The 17,451-nt window shown below is 43.0% G+C and overlaps 1 pseudogene; it reads right to left on the bottom strand.

Moving 5' to 3' along the window:
• On the bottom strand, positions 5,550-7,780 carry LOC8059884 (annotated as a pseudogene).

Below are 17,451 nucleotides of genomic sequence, written 5' to 3'. Positions count from 1 at the left end.
AAAGCTTACGCAAAAGCATAGGGTGGGAGCCAGTGGCCAGTACAAATCGTACTGAAAATTGTTTAGCAGGTTGTGAACGCGGTCTACGACGATAACTACGGAGAATAGAAGGATTAGGTGGTCTCGTTGCTGCGCTCAAGTTTGGTTCGGAGATGAAGGCTACGCCCGCTGATAAACTACGCCGACTCTGATGATTGCCCGTGAAGGAGGAGCCTTCACCGCTGACGCGCTACATCAACTCTGATATAGACCCGTGTGTGTTTCCGCTAGAAAAACGATGTAATAGGCTTGTTGACCAAGAGTTGTAAAGTAAATGTGTTGTAATATTGTTTTTCACGATGTATGACTATGATAACAGCTGATATATGATAATGTGATGGCTCAATTTTTGAATTATCACATTATAATTCGAATCTGTGGATTTTCCCCTTTGTGGAAAAATCTAGGTCGTTTCAACTTCGGTCCCCCTCCACTCTCACATGGTTATCTTGCTGATGGTTAGAGAAGTAAGGCCCGACCCATTCATAGATCTAGGTTTGTTTTTTGTTTCTCACTGGGTTTAGTCTTTGGTGCCATGAACGAGGTGGTGGCGATGATGCCGCATAAGAATAATGTCTCTTTGGTCTCTTTCTATCTTGACAGCATTTGATCTAGCGTTGGGGAAGGGCTACTGAGAGCATGGTTTTGTTAGATCTATTCGTTCTTTCCAAATCTTGGCAGTTAGTGTACGTGTTTTCCTTGGGAAGCAGTTGCCTGACATTTGATATGACAATCAAGATATCTTCTTTCGGTCAACTTGTTAGCAAGGCCCGATATTTCAACACTCTTGTCTTGATGGTGAAGAAATTCAAGTCTATGTTTCTTGGAGGGTTTCTCCAGTTGATATTCTTTTAGTGGTTACTAGATCTCGTTGTTAGCAGCAAGTGGCTTCTGCAGTCTTCAAAGCTATATTTAGCGAGGATGTGTTGTAAGTGTTTCTTTTTCTTTACCGTTTATTCAGCGTGTTTGTCAAGATCCGGCAAGCATTAGATGATTGAAGGAAGAAGAGGACTGATTTGTTTTTGATGTACTCTTATTCTTTAGAAGTCGTGCTTACAGGAGACAGCTGCTTTGCCGAGTGCCTGCGGCACTCGGCAAAGGCACTATTGCTCTCGGCAAAGGCTTTGCCGAGTGCCGCACAGGGTTCTTTGTCGAGTGTCTTTTATCGGGCACTCGGCAAAGGCTTTGCCGAGTGTCTTCCAGAAGGCACTCGGCAAAGAAAAGTTACCGTTATGGCGGTTATAAACTAACGGTTGCTTTGTCGAGTGTCTCCAAGAAAGGCACTTGGCAAAGAATTTTTTTTAAAAAAATCCCGAATTTCTTTGCCGATTTTTTTAAAAAATTCTTTGCCAAGTGTCTCCAGACAGGACACTCGGCAAAGAAATTAATTTTTTTTATTTAAAAAATTCTTTGCCGAGTGCCCTGCCATGAGGTACTCGGCAAAGAAATTCAGGACTTTTTTAAAAAAAAAAATCTTTGCCGAGTGTCTCCAGGCAGGACACTCGGCAAAGAAATTAATTTTTTTATTTAAAAAATTCTTTGCCGAGTGTTCTGCTGGGGGACACTCGGCAAAGCTGGGAATCACTCTTTGCCGAGTGTCTAGCCTAGATGCACTCGGCAAAGAAAATATTTTTTTTTAAAAAAAGTCTTTGCCCGTACGGGTAGTGGACAGAGAGCGGCGACGGCTGCTGGAACGCGATGGTCAGCTAGGCGTGGTGCCCGTACGAGGCATAGCCGCCCATCCCAGCTTCGGCCAGCTGGGAGATCACGCTGCCGTACATGTCGGCGCGCCAGATGGTGCCGTTGTGATCACTATTTTATGCTTCCATAGGGCAACATATAGAATATCTAATCTTCAGTTCTACGAGACGAAGATTTCAAGAAATTTGACTAAACAAGTACAGAGCGAGATGACTAGATCTTGGGGACATATATAACACTATGAGTAGTCATTAACTAGCTTAAGGATCTCCATTAATCGAGCAATTTGGTTTTGATGAGTCACATTACTCACTTAATAGGTGCTAGAGGCTTCACTGAGTTCTCCAAACAAACAAATAAACAAGAAAAGAAGGCAGCTAGCTTACTGAATTTGCCCAAGTAGAGATCCTTGTTTCCTGCAACTCTCCCTATCCTTGCTTGCCATCTCCCATGCTGATGATGTCTGCTCGATAAACAACATTTATTTCAATAATAAAAAAAGGAAAATAAAAACATGTTCCATAAATCTCTTGTAATTATGCTTTTCGCATAGCAGGCATCTAATGATAATGTGAAATAAAAACATGGACAATTTTGATTGTATGAACGCAAATCATATATTGCCTACTACTTGTGTGAAGTTTAGTTACCTAGTTACTCGACGATATTTTGACGCACCACGAAAAAATCCACTGCTATTTCTGAATGTATAGGATCATATTAATGTTAGCCAAATCATCTATGGAAGTGAAACATTGAGAATGATGATAAAAGCATCAAAATACTACCTTCTTAGGTATGCAATATACTCCTGTCTAGTCATATGTTTCATTTCCTCTAGCTCTTTTTCATAGCTGCTTATCTGCAACAATAAAATTTTGGCAAAAAAAATGCATTCAAGAACTAAGAGTAATATAATACTTAACCATTCCACAACTAGCCATGAATTGTACATGCATATATACTGAGTTCTCAATTAATCGCCCATGTGATCAGTGGCATATGATGCTGTCATCACAGCACGCATGAAAAATACATCAGTACATATTGCATCCACTTCTTAGTAAACAAAAATGGTATACTTTAATTTAGAATTAGTCACCTTACTTCTAAGTATCATATGAACTACTACAGAAAATTAAAAAGAAAAATAGCATGGCCACTGTTTCCAAAGGTTGCATTAGCATATATCTCTGATGATAGTTTTATGTTCTCGATGGACTGATCGCTCAACAAGGCCATGGTATTTTGCCAGAGTAGTACTAGAAATTTAGAAAAAGGTCATGCTAATGCTATGTTCTCAGATGATAGTTACCTCTAAATAAATAACTCTAGAGTACTAGACCAATTTGAAACGAACGAATCCAGAACAATAACAAAATGTATCCAAGACAAAAAACGAATCCAGAACAACAACGTATCGATGGACTTCCTCGGGACGGCTTCTACCGCGCTGCCGGGCGAATCCATGGCGCCGCTCGGTCGCTTGTTCTCCGACTACGTGCTCTCCGAGGCCGCTCCGCTGGCGCCGCCGCCGGCCACAACCATCGACAGGTGCGAGCCCGTGCTCATCGAGAGCGCCAGGCTCTGGGAGCTCCCAGCAGCCGCCACCGTGCCGTTCCTTCCCATCGAATCCGAGCAGCCAAAGCTACTGGCGCTGGCGTCGCTGCTCATCTCCTCAGTCTGCCGGCCGGGATGGGCGGCGCGCCGGCAGGGAGGGGCGGGGCTGGGGTGGGACGGCGCGGCCGTGGCCCAACGGTGCGGCGGGCAGCAGGGAGGGGCGGGGCTGTGGCGGGGAGGGGCGGGGCTGGGGCGAGGAGAGCGGCGGCGGCGAGGAGGCGCTCACGGCTCTGGCAGCGGGGTGCGGCCGAGTGCGGTTGCGTTCTGGCGAGTGCGCGTTGCGGGCTGCTTTTTTTAATACCTTCTTTGCCGGGTGCTCTCAGATCCGGCGCTCGGTAAAGAAATTGTTTTAAAAAAATCGTTCATTGCCGAGTGCCATCCGATCTAGCGCTCGGCAAAGCTTTTTTTTTTTGAAAATTCATTCTTTGCCGGGTGCCATTTGGTTGAGCGTTCGGCAAAGCAATTTTTTTTTGAAAATTCATTCTTTGCCGAGTCGTATTTGATCCGGCGCTCGGCAAAGCAATTTTTTAAAAAAAATAATTTCTTTTGTTTTGAAAATTTATTCTTTTAATTTTTTTATAAATATTCTATGCCGAGTGTTTGATCCGGCTCGGCAAAGACAATGGCCACAGTTTTAATTTTTTTTCTTTTTATTTTTACTTTTTCAAAAAAATATATATTCTTTGTCGAGTGTCTTTACATTAGGCACACGGCAAAGACAACCATTTCAATATTATTTTTTTTTAAAAAAAAGACACTTTAACCTTTGCCGAGAGCCGTAGGTACGGGCACTCGGCACCGATAGTCTTTGCCGAGAGCCAAATTCGGCACTCGGCAAAGATTTTTTTTATTATTTTTTTTACCTCCAAACTTTTTGTACTTACTTTACACTTTATTTTGATGTGTATGTTAAAATTTTTCACGATTCTAAATAAATTTCCTATATATATTTAATTTATTTTGCTTAAACGTATTTTTCCTAAAAATACAATATTGAACTACAGATACATCGAATTATAGGATTCGATAATTGGAAAAATTATATTCAGGATACTCGTTATAGTTTGAGGCTATTTCTAGAAGCACGTCCATAATTTCGAAAATGTTATACACAAAATATGGCAAGAAAATTATGAGAGAAATGCATTTTAATTATACAAATTAAAAATGAAGTCCAAAAATCTTAAAATCTAGCGACACGACTTGACATCACATGAGAAGGTTACCATAAATTTTTGAGATCATTTCGCGAAAGTTGTCACATACGATTGTTATAAACCTATACCTCTTAGTTCATTTCACATGTGATCACATGCGAGAGGTGTAGGTTTATAACTAACGTACGTGACAACTTTTGGGAAATGTTCTCTAATTTTTATCATAGCATCTACATGTGATGTAAAGACATGTTGCCAGGTTTTAAGATTTTCGGACTTTATTTGTAATTTATATAATTAAAATGCATTTCTGCCGCAATTTTGTCGTCATATTTCTTGTATAAGACGTTCGAAATTTCGAGCGTGCTCGTGGAAATGGTCTCAAACTATAATAAGTATTGTGAATATCATTTTTCCAATCAACTAATTCTATGATTCGATGCACTTGTAGTTCAATATTGCATTTTCGGAAGAAATACGTTTAAGCGATATAAATTAAATATATATAGGAAATTTATTGAGAATTGTGCCAAATTTTAAATTAGGCTTCAAAATCAAGTTTAAAGTTAGTAGAAAAATTTGGAGACAAAAAACCAAAAAAAAAATTCTTTGCCGAGTGTCAAACTTCTGGCACTCGGCAAAGACCATCTATGCCGAGTGTCAAACTTCTAGCACTCGGCAAAGACTAACGGTGTGTACCACCGTCACCGTTTGCCGAGTGTCTTGCTTTGCCGAGTGTCCGACACTCGGCAAAGACCATCTTTGCCGAGGGCCGGGCTTTGCCGAGTGTTTGGCACTCGGCAAAGAGGCTCTTTGTCGAGAGCCTTGCTTTGCCGAGCGCGACACTCGGCAAAGAGGCTCTTTGCCGAGTGCCTGACTTTTGGCACTCGGCAAAGCATTTAACACTCGGCAAAGCTCGGTTTTCATGTAGTTAATACTCTTTTGCCGAGACCCTGACTTTTGGCTTTCATGCATTTAATACTCTTTTGAGTGCCTTTGTCAAAAAGAAAAATAAAGTTAATAGCACATTGCTTAGTCAAAAAACTTGACCCCATTCTTGGAATCCTCGCAGACTCTGACGTGGCGTTCAACATCCTCCTTCAGGGGCTTGCTCTGGCACTGCACGCCCTTGGGCGGCGTGAGGTTGCACGGCTCCATGGACACTGCCCGCCGGCACGGCGGATCGGGAACCTTGTGTCCATAGGCGGTGAGCAAGATCGTCGGCCGGACGCCGGCGAGGTTGCTGCTCACATACCCGAACGTGGACGTCCCAGACGTAAGAAGCTCCTCGGAGAAGCTGAGCAGGTAGATCTCCGCGAGCGCTCTCTGGTTGTGTGCCATGTTGGCCGTCGCCTGCTGCTCCTCGTGCGACGGCTGGAACACGGCCACCCTCTCGCCGCCCTTGGCCGCATGCACATAGTACCTCGACCTCAACCTCTCGTAGTAGTCCGCGTACAGAGACGCCACCAAGATGGCCGTGGAGTTGGAGCCGCCATTGTCGGCGCTCCTCGTCGCCACTGCCTTGTCACCACCACCACAGCGTCGTCGTCGTCGTCGGCGTCGTCGGTCTCCGGCAGTATGTTCTCCTGCCGGGAGCACGCGAGGATCTGGTTGAACATGTCGTCGGCGCCTCGGCGTGGATGGTACCGTAGCGGAACATCCGGATCTGCACACCGATCCTCCGCTTCGCCGGAGCGAGGTACGAGCGGTAGTACCTGGTGGCCAGACTCCATACGGGGTTGGTCGGGTGGAGGAGGTACCGGGACAGGAGGTGGCTCACGCTCTCCTTGGCCGGGAACAGCCGCCGGAGCTCGTCCTGGAACTCGGCCACCGCGTACAGCGACGGCGCGAGAAGCCGAGAAGTAGAGGTCACTGTACAGAAGCAGCCAGTTGACCTTGCCGAGCACGAGCTGGTGCTCGCCGCAGAAGAAGAGCGGGTCCTTGAGCTGCCACCCAATGCTCAGGTACACGTACGGCGGCACGCCCGCCGCCGTCGCGTTAGCGTCCGGGCCGATCACCTTGGCGTCGAGGAGCCTCGTGTACGACTTCTCAATGTCCTGCCCCCGTGGGACCAGGTTGGCGACGGGGAAGTCGCCGTCGTCCACCGGGAGCCGCCACGTCGTGCCCGGGAACCATTGGCGGACGCACGAGGGGGGCCGGGGCGGCTGCAGCCTCTCTCTTGGGCTCAAATTTTTTGTAACATGTTTTCTTTTTTATCAAAAGACTTCATGTGTATTTGGTATTTTTCATGCTTATTTAATAAATCTTTGCTTTTAAACACTTTGAATCAATATTGAATTATCATCTTAGCTATATCTATTAGGCCTTGTTTAGTTTCTAAAATATTTTACAAAATTTTTCAAATTCTCTATCACATCGAATCTTGCGGCACACGCATGAAACACTAAATATAGATAAAAGAAATAACTAATTACACAGTTTACCTGTAATTTTTGAGACGAATCTTTTGAGCATAGTTAGTCCATGATCGGACAATATTTGTTAAATACAAATGAAAAATGCTATTATTCCTATTTTGCAAAAAAAAAATTGAAACTAAACAAGACCTTAGTGTACTGGGTTGAGCGAGAAAAAAATTTAGCCTATATTATTTAGCTCCCCTCTCGGTCCATTTCTGGATCCGCCACTGCCGGGAACGGCTCGCAGAAGATGTCGGTGGAGTCCGGCGGCAGGGCGACGAGGAAGACGCGGTCCGTGAGCAGCGCGTAGAGGAAGCCGCTCACCATGGACAGCATGCGGTTGCCGAGGCCGTCGAAGGGGAGCCACACGACGTAGCTGCACTCCATGCCGGCATCGGCGCTGCGGCCGGAGCGGAGCTGCTCCACGGACTTGGCGTAGAGCGGCGTGCCCGGGGCGCACCGCCGGTGGCGAGCCTCGTAGGCGCGCAGCTTGCGCTGGAGGTACGGCGACGCCGCGTACGGGAAGTACTTGTAGTACCGCCACGACTCGTAACGGCTCCGGCATGCCTGCCGGGAGAAGCCCGCCGAGGAGCTCGTCGCCGCGTTGGGGAGCGTGTTCGTGGTACCTGCTGTTCCATTGTTCATCGCTGTGAGCTTGGCGAGATCGATCTGGAGCCAGCAGGCCGCCGACGATGCGCTCTGCCGGCCGAGGACGAAGCACGCGAGGAGCAGCAGCGTCATCAGGCTGCCGGCGAGCAAAGGCCGGTGGTATGCCTTCTTCTCCCTCACCGGCCACGGCTCCACCGGCTTTGGCACCATGCGTGCAGTGCCACTTTTGTTTTAAAAAAAATTCAACGCGGGAGAGAGGGCCGGGGGGGGGGGGGGGGGTGGTTGTCGGTGGTCGGAGGAGAGAGAGAGTCCCAGCACCTGTATATATTGATGATTTGGTCCTTATGGCCTGATGTGAAGGACATTACAATAACAGCACTTAAGTTTACATCAGCACTGAGCTTATAATTTATAAAGCTCGCATTTGACAAATACTAGTTATTACATGCCACTGGACTGGCAAATTCTATTTCCCCGAACGTTCATCGGTTTCTAGCCTAGTGAACAATCCAACAGGCTGTTCGGAGGCTTCCTATCAGCCGGACGCGCGTTTGCACTGTACTTCTCTCTTGCCTGGGTAGAGTTGGCACGTTCGAGTCGACACACACTAGCATGTTTGCGGCAAGTGCGTCCCATCTTTCTCTTTTTTATTTTCTCATTTTTCTTTTTTTTATAAAAGTTATTTCATGCATAGTTTTACATTTCTGCAAATATATTATGATAATTAGTTTGTACATCTAAGTTTTAAATATGAATAACTTCTTTCTAACTTTACATCTAAGTCATTCGCCGAGTTATATCTAAGTTATACACATAATTTTTTTTGAAAGTTACTAACTTATACAAATGACTTTCATGTATAACTTATTACCACAAATTATATATTAAAATTTTTACAATATAACATTTTGCAGAACATAACTTATCAGCACAAGTTTTTATTGAAACTTTTTGGACAGCGCTGCCAAGTTATATAGAATAACTTATGAACCTTAATTATAGAATAAATTCCATAACTTTTGTACATACTAGGTGAATTTCCCGGTCCCCGCGCGTTGCTGCGGGATTTTCTTAGGTAGTCACTGTATTTTTATACATATATATGAATTTGACTTGTATGTTATTTTTGTTGTATTAGATCTGGTAAACAATCGCTAAGCTAATAGAAGAAAAACAATAGAATATTTGATTACATTATAGAGACATAGGTGATCAAACAAATAACATATGTAGATGACTTATATGTTAATAGATTAAATATTTAAAGTATTTCACATGATATAGATGACATGATATTTTTGTAATTAATATGGGATGCCATAGACTTAGTGGAGAATGATGTGGACACCTTGCATGAAGAGATAGAACATTTAGTGGGTCACTTAATGAGGAATGATGTGGACACCTTGCATGAAGAGAGAATTCATCTAGTTGGGTTAACTTTATAAGCGTATATGATAAATTGTGTTTTCATAACTTTTATGTTTCTAAGTTTTGGTGTACGTTATAGATTAATTAATTTCTTTGTGTTTAATAATATTTGTGTTTCCAAGTTTTTAGCATAAGTTATAAGGTAATTTGTTCATTTGTGCTTAACAAATTTTGTACATAATTTAAGCTTCATAACTTTTATATATAAGTTTTATGTTATAAGTTAGTACATACAAATTGCTATATAATAAAATTCTTTAAACCATATGCAAGTGGGGTCTAGTTTTGCTCATTCTCATCACTTAGAACACACTGACGCAAACGGAATTAAAATAGATATAGTGGTGGTAGAGCAAGTTACAGGCAGGTGGCGGCAGCTCTACCCTAGGCATCGGCAGCTCTGTATCGTGGAACATTTTTTCTCACCTCTAGCTTGTTTGGGGAATTGAACATGCATGTTTGAAAGTTACGTACTCCCTCAATGCCTGTAAAGAAATTTGTTTAGAACAGCGACACAGTCTCTAAAGTTTAACTTTGACTCCTTGTGTTTTTAAAAAATATTTATCAAAAAGTGATATATGTATATTTTTATAAAAATATTTTTCAAGACAAATTTATTCATATAGTTTTTATATTTTTAAATTCAATAATTTAAAAGTTATTCATAATTTATATTCTACATATTTGACCTAAAGATTGTCTAAAATAATTTTCTTTATAAGTATGGACGGAGTACATAACTAGCAAGTAGTCTAGCACCCTATAAATTTAGGGACCGCTCATGAAATTTGGTATGTAATGAATGAGAGGTCAGATAAGAAGACCGAGGAAATACTTTTTGATCAAATTAATTTGTAATACTCTTGTGCGATATCTATAATATTCGATGACATTGATGCTCATTTTGCCCTCCATTTGATGACACTTTTTTTTAATATAACAGAGATGTAGTGTGGCCACTTGAAATGAATTCGTTGGCATTGTGGCTCATGTGCTATATAGATTCCTGATTAAAATGACGTTACCTACATGACTTATTTATGGGTTACACTCAGTTCAAAACCGAGTTACAAGCAGTACGTTAGTTAACTCTAGTCTAAGTACTATAAACCTGTGATGGTGTGAAGCCAATGCTCCTCCGCTGGCAGGATTTCAACCCACGAACAAAGACCATAATAGCCCAGCGTGTAAACCTGTGCAGGATTAGATTTCACTTGATATAGTTGTCTAGAACTTCCGGCGTTGACATGGCTGCTGATGAGTGCCAACTCCCTACACACATGTACGTAGCGGTATAAATTTACCGGGATTGACTTGATATCGTTGTGCTTACGTAAAGTCGAAAAATTGAATCTAGTGAGCACAGCGCGGCCGATTTCGCCATAAAAACTTAACCTAATGAGCTGGTGCAAACTAATTTATTTTCACTCTGAAGTTTCCTTTCGTAGCTAGCAATTAATGTTAGATAATTGGAAAGATACACTGATCGACCTTTTTTTTTATAAAAAATGCATCCATTTTTTTTAAAAAAACTCCCTACACACATGCGCGCGCGCACACACACGAATGAGTATATTTGTTGAGTTTCTACTATAGCATGGTATGGATCGATTATATTTAGTGCACTCACAATGCAGACTCTATCATAGAGTCTAAAGTTATTTATTACCTCGAACAATGTGGACTTAGAGTCTAAATAAGACTTAGAGTCTTATTTTTTCTATCTCTTTCTTTAATAAATATGCTGCCACATCAGCAAAATACCATAAATAATATGTAATTAATTATCTTGAACTCTGTGATAGAGTCTTGCATTGTGCTCACCACTCATTTGCCTTTTCCTCGAGAACATCCAAATAAAAATACCAGGTGCCATATATATGGTCTTGTTTAGTTTCCAAAATTTTTTGCAAAACTTTTCAGATTCTCCAACACATCGAATCTTGAGTCACCTGCACATAGAGCATTAAATATAGATAAAAACAATAACTAATTACACAATTTGTCTGTAATTTGTGAGATAAATCTTTTGAGCCTAGTTAATTTATGATTAGATAATATTTATCAAATACAAACAAAAGTGCTACAACGCTCGTTTTACCAAAAATTTTGGAACTAAACAAAGCCATATACTACAAAATATAGTAAAATCGTGTTGTGTTTACAGCTCTGCGGTGCCTTTGTTTCCTACGACGGTCGGCAAACCCAAATGGCAGCGGCACCCTTCGTCCACGGCAAGAAATCTGGCACCAGCGGACGGCGCACTGTCTCAGGCTCTCAGCCATAGGGGGGGGGGGGGGGGGGGGGACGTGGTTTTGGTACAACGAACAACCGTGCATGCTGTTGACAGTATTGATTTGATTGACACACACAGACACACAGGCGAGAAGAAGACTAGTGAATGAATGAATGAACCAACCAACTAATACTGCTTAGGCCCTGTTTAGATTGGAGATGAAAATTTTTTTGGATGTTATGTGTCGGAAGGATGTCAGGAGGGGTTTTTAGAAACTAATAAAAAAATAAATTACATAGCTCATCAGGAAACTACAAGACAAATCTATTAAGCATAATTAATCTATCATTAGCACATGTGAGTTACTGTAGCACTTAAGGCTAATCATAGAGAGTAACTAGGCTTAAAAGATTCGTCTCACGTTTTTCAATCAAACTGTGTAATTAGTTTATTTTTTTATGTACATTTAATGTTTCATGTATGTGTCCAAAGATTTGATGGGATGGACGAAAAATTTTTGGATGGAGAACTAAACAGGGCCTTAGTTAGTGTGTGCATGCGGCGTGGACAAAGTTGGGGCGGGAGAGGGGCGCCACTGCATGCACACAATTTGCTACACGTGAACCAGGTTGTTAATTGGTTGATACATTTACAATATTGCTTTGCAAGTCGTTTCGGTGCTTGCTAAAGTTGAGCATGCAGCCCACGGGCCGAAGGCACGGTCCAAAACACGGTGATTTGGCCCGACCCGAGCACGGCACGGCCTGATTCTAACCAAGCCTGGGCCGGCCTGAAGCACGTAATGGGCCGTGCTTGGGCCGACCCCTCGGCCCGCCGGACGACACAACATGGTCCGTTTTTAACAGCAGGCACGGTGTCGGTCTGGTATCAAAAAATTTATGAAACTTAAAGTATCGTTATGTGACTTCTCAAACTTGTAATTTTTGACAAGTGAAATATGATCTTTTAGTATATTGTGTTATGTGAATTGTGAAATATTAATGTCTACGAATTGAATGTGATTTACTTATACTTTGTTAAATTCTGTATTAAATTTGGTGTTTTTCATATAGCGGGCCATGGGCCGGCCCGAAGCACTATTGGGCCTCATGCTTTTCGGGCCGGCCCGGCCCGAAAATCAGCCCTCGGGCCGTGCCTGTGCCGTCAGGCAAGCACGATGGCCTATGGAGGCACAGCCCGGTGGCACGCGGGCCATATGGGCCCATGCCGTGCCGGGCCGGGCCGGCCCGTTGATCATCTTTAGTGCTTGCCCTGCTGCATGCATGCTTAGGTCAGTCTCAACGGGGTTTTATTAGAGTTTCATGCACATTAAATTCGGTAATGCTACTTGTCGAGCGTCCGTCCGCATCGGACGGACCCACTCCACCAAGCGAACCAGGGAAAGGACACGACACCTCGTGGCTTCTTTATCCATCTGACGCGCCCTGGCTTCTTATCCATTCGTTCGACGCCCACTGCTTGCGCTGCCTTCGCTGCTGCTCATCAATACAGAGACACAGTCAGATCCAGCTCGCTTGTTCCCTCTCCCTTCTTCCCTCCCTCTGACCTCCATGTCACACGAAGAGGAGGGCGATGGCAGCGACTTCTAGCGAGCCACACCATCTCTGCCTCCCTCCTCCATGTGAGCCACCGAAGATGAGCCTCTCTCTCCTCCTTCCCTGCGACATCCATGGCCATCGGAGTGGGGGCCACGGCGGGTGGCTTCCAGTGAGCCGCGCACCCTCCCTCCCTCCCTGCTCTCGTATCCTCGTGTGCTGTGACCTCAATGTGTGGCTCCGACGAGGTAGGTAGGGAGGGATCTAGATCTGAGGTCTCTCTCCCCCTCCTTTCTCCCACGGGACCCAGATCTGGCTCCCTTATGCTGCACCTTCTCCTCCTCCTCTTCTTCCCCTTCTCGATCTAAGGATTTTTGTGGTAGCTAGTGTTCCAGTGAGTCAGATCTCGTCGCTGTTTTGCAATGGTTCATTTTCAATGTTGCAACAGATGATGTGGAATGTTGCAACGGTACCTTTTTTTGGTTGTTGCAACACGTATTTCTCTGATGTTGCAGAGCAGTTCTTGAGATGTTTTATTTTGTTGTTTCATCAGATTCTCCTCCGATGTTGCAGAAGATTTTTTTTTTTGCAACATGTGTTCTTTTTCGATGTTGCAGTAGTAGTGATTGAGATGTTGTAATAGTTTTTTCTCATTGTTGCAGCAGATTCTCCCCCGATGTTGCAGTAGATTTTTTGTTGCAACATACGTTTTTTTAATATTGCATTAGTAGTACTTGAGATGTTGTAATAAGTTTTTATAAAATGTTTTAGTATATTTCCCTCGATGTTGCAATAGACTTTTTTATGTTGAAGTTTATTTTTTTTTGTTTGTTGCATTAGATGGTTTCCAATGTTTCAATAGCTTTTTCCGTTTGTTTTAGCAGTGTTTTCTCTTTGTGTTGCATTTTAGATGTCTTTCGATGTTTGCAATAGTTCTAGCTAGAGGACAGACTATGGTGGTGAGCTGGTGGTTAGGTCAGAGGTGTTGGGTTGGCGAGGTTGTGGGCGGACAAATCTGTGCACGTGGGGTCGCCTTTCTTCTCTGTGCGGGCGCGGGGCAGGAGTCGTTTTCGGTGGGGAACGAGTTGGCGGCAGACGGATATGCTAGGGTGCGGCGGGGTGAGGGGCGGGCGGATCCCGTGCTTGTGGGGGTGGGGATGGGCTCCTTGTGTGGAGAGCGGACGAAAGGTGGTCCTTTACACGGTGCGAGTTGGTTGGGGAGCTGACGGTTTTTTCGTAGAGAGCTCGACGTCCGGACGCGCTGCTGGCGCCAGACGTCCGGGCGCTAGCAGTACCGCATTAAATTCTAATATTAAGCTGTATTAATGAATAGAAAGATGATAAGAGTTTTATAAAAGTGTAAGAGAGAATTTTATTTTTAAAAAACTCTTATATACTGTTTTTATAATATGGATGTATGTACTCCTCGAGCATTGTGCATTGCATGTTCTTGAGCTGGTTCCCTCCCCCGTCTTTGTGCGTGTGGCCTCATGATTCGAGACTGGATTGCTTGGAGGGCACTGTTCATCAGTTGCTTTTTAATTAAAAAGGCATGCATCAGTACGTTGCTTAGTCAGCACTCATCAGCATCCAAGTCAACGCCGGAAGTTCTACACAACCAGTATATCAAGTGAAATCTACTCCTGGGCTTTGTTTAGTTCCGGAAAGTGAAAAGTTTTCGATACTGTAGCACTTTCGTTTGTTTGTGACAAATATTATCCAATCATGAACTAACTAGGATCAAAAGATTCATCTCATGATTTACAGCTAAACTGTGTAATTAGTTTTTGTTTTCGTCTATATTTAGTGTTTCATACATGTGCCATAAGATTTGATGTGACGGGGAATCTTGAAAACTTTTTGTTTTAGAGGCTATTGTACCTACGTGTCGATCGATCCGGCAGAGCGACGATTCGCTCACTGGGAAATAAAGGGCGCCAGTCATCTATGATACTATGCAGTAATCATTAATATAGCAGGATACCCTTTCCACTTAATTCAAAATTTGGTTTCCCTGTCCCCTAAATAAGGCTTCCTCCGGTAAAATTTATCTCTTATCACATTGGATGTTTAGACACATACATAAAGTACTAAATGTAGACTATTTACGAAACTAAAAATACAACTAGAGAGTAATTTGTGAGATTAATCTTTTAAAACTAATTAGCTCATGATTGGATAATAATTTTTAAATAAGACAAAAATACTACATAGTACCTGTTAAACTTTAACAGCCCAAACCAAACACCCTCTAAAGTACTACAAGTACCGGCCCACAACACTTCAATACGTACACCTCGAGTTTTAACCATGCATCCGAACGGCTATTATAGCTTGAACTTTGAAGCACCCTAAAATTTCTGGATTTTAGATATATTACAAAGCACAGTGTAATTCTAATTTCTATTTGGAAGTGGTACGTGTGGTGTTTGTAACTCAGAACTTATTTAAATGTATTTTCTATGAATTCATTACTTTGCATAATTTTCCTTAGCCCTATAACTGGAATTCAATTTTGGCTCTGAATTTATACTACTTATTAGACTCGATAGAGTTAACTAAACGTACTGAAGAAGTAACTCGGTTTTGAACTGAGTGTAACCGTCATGTAGAATCTATAGCACATTGCATGAGCCACAACGTTAAATTCATTTCAACTGGCCACACTACATCTCTCTTATATTAAAAAAATGCTTTATCAAATGGATTTGGGCAAATGAGCAACAATATATCATTGAATATTAATAGCTATCACCAATGAGTATTATCAAATCAATTTGATCAAAAAGTATTTCCTCTGTCTTCTTATCTGACATATTTTACTTAGATTATCTTTCATGATAGTGCTAGTTAGGTCCCGTTAGGTCCCTAACTTTCAAAATTGCATGTTCAGTTCCCCGTAAAAGCTAACTAGAGAAAATATGGTCAAATTATTTATGATAAAAACCACCATGCCCAATGATGATTGTGCACCTAACATGTGGAGCCAAAGTGTCCCCTCCCTCATCTCTTCCTCACAATCATGTCACCGCCCTAGTTTGCCAATGTTGGTGGTCGACCAAGGCCGCACCTTTCTCATGCGTCACCACCACCGCTCGTCCACACCATCGTCACAACCGAGAAAGGTAAAGTGTTCTACCACGTCAACGGCCTCCCCAATGACCTACCACATTGCAACCATCCTCGTACACCACCCTACCAAGGATGGTGCCCACATACTGAGCTCCACAACCTCATGTTCAAGCTTCTCCATCAACACCCTATTGCGCGCTCTCTGCCTTTGCCTCCAAGGCGTCATTGAATGTATACTCCTACCCCATTGACTAGCGCTCCTTGTCACCTCCAACCCATCATCTCCTACATCCCTTGGTAGCATAGCCATCAAGAGGATATCTACCCCCTGTCTACCTCAACCTCTTCCTCCTGAACCCCAATGAACTTGCCTGTGCCTCCTTCATCCCTGCTCCCGCCACACTAGCGCACCCCTCCACTATTGTTGGTGGTGCTAGTCTTGCTACATGATGATTGTTGTAGCTAGTAGGAGGTACTCGTCCTCTAGCTAGAGGAGTGTGGCCTTGACAGGCGCAACCTCATGGTTGGAGGAGCACCGCTCCAGTGGTGACATGGCGTGCATACGGTGGATCTCAAAGGCAGCAGTACAAAAGGAGATGCGAGAGACAGGGGGCATGTGAGACCCAACAAATTAGGTGTAAGGACAGCGCTACAAATACGGTTTGTCACAAATAACTATAACTTAGACCTCGTGTACCCTGACTAGTATGTTTGAAGACCTTGTGTAATTTTGAAAGGTAGAAACCTTACTAACATGCATGTTTCAGGACCACATTGCGAAATTCTATGCTACAGTGTCACGCTATGTGACACCACCTAATTGCTTCACTTCCTAGGGAGATAAATCTAATCAATCGGCTTAATTGCCACCTAATTGCATGTAGGTGGGACTTGCATGGAATAAGCATAGGACATCGCATGGCGGTTCTATGTGACACCATCACATAGAATTTTTTTCCAAATGATTAATGTTCCATTTACGTGATAATAAAAAACATGTAACTGTTTTTCAAAACAAATCTACTGACACATTGACATCAATTGTGTGGCATATAATTTACATATTAAAAGAAATAGTTTATTTGGTACTATATCTCTCAGATTTCAAAGAACATCAATTGTATACCATTTTAACATAACAAACTACATCATTGAATACTATATAAACATCACATGTACTTAAATTTTGGTAGATTTGACTATATAAAATAAAGAGTTAAATACATTGGCGGCCCTTTAACTTATGCGCCTGTGCCACTTAGGTTCATGAACTTGTAAACTCAAAATCTTCCTCCCTGAACTTGTTTAGTTGTGCACCGTAGGTCCATATCCCTTTAAAGAATGTCGACTAGGATAAAATTTACAAAAACCACCCTGTGTGGTATCTTACTACCTCCAACACTCCTCCACCCACGCCCGTTATCCATGTGTTGCTCCAAGGCTGGCCTACTGTGCTGCCACCACACCTACATACCAGCCCGTCGTGTGAATTGGCGTGACAAGGGTGGTGCTCGTTGAAGTCATGGCTGTGTGGATCATGGTGCGTGTCGTGGTCGTCGGTGAAAGACGGAGATGCCATGGTGGTCTAGGCAGCGGGGCCTGGCAGAATG

Source organism: Sorghum bicolor, chromosome 2 (genome assembly GCF_000003195.3).
Source record: "Sorghum bicolor cultivar BTx623 chromosome 2, Sorghum_bicolor_NCBIv3, whole genome shotgun sequence".
NCBI lineage: Eukaryota > Viridiplantae > Streptophyta > Magnoliopsida > Poales > Poaceae > Sorghum > Sorghum bicolor.
Note: the sequence above shows the minus strand (reverse complement) of the source record. Positions and strands in the feature narration are given on the sequence as shown.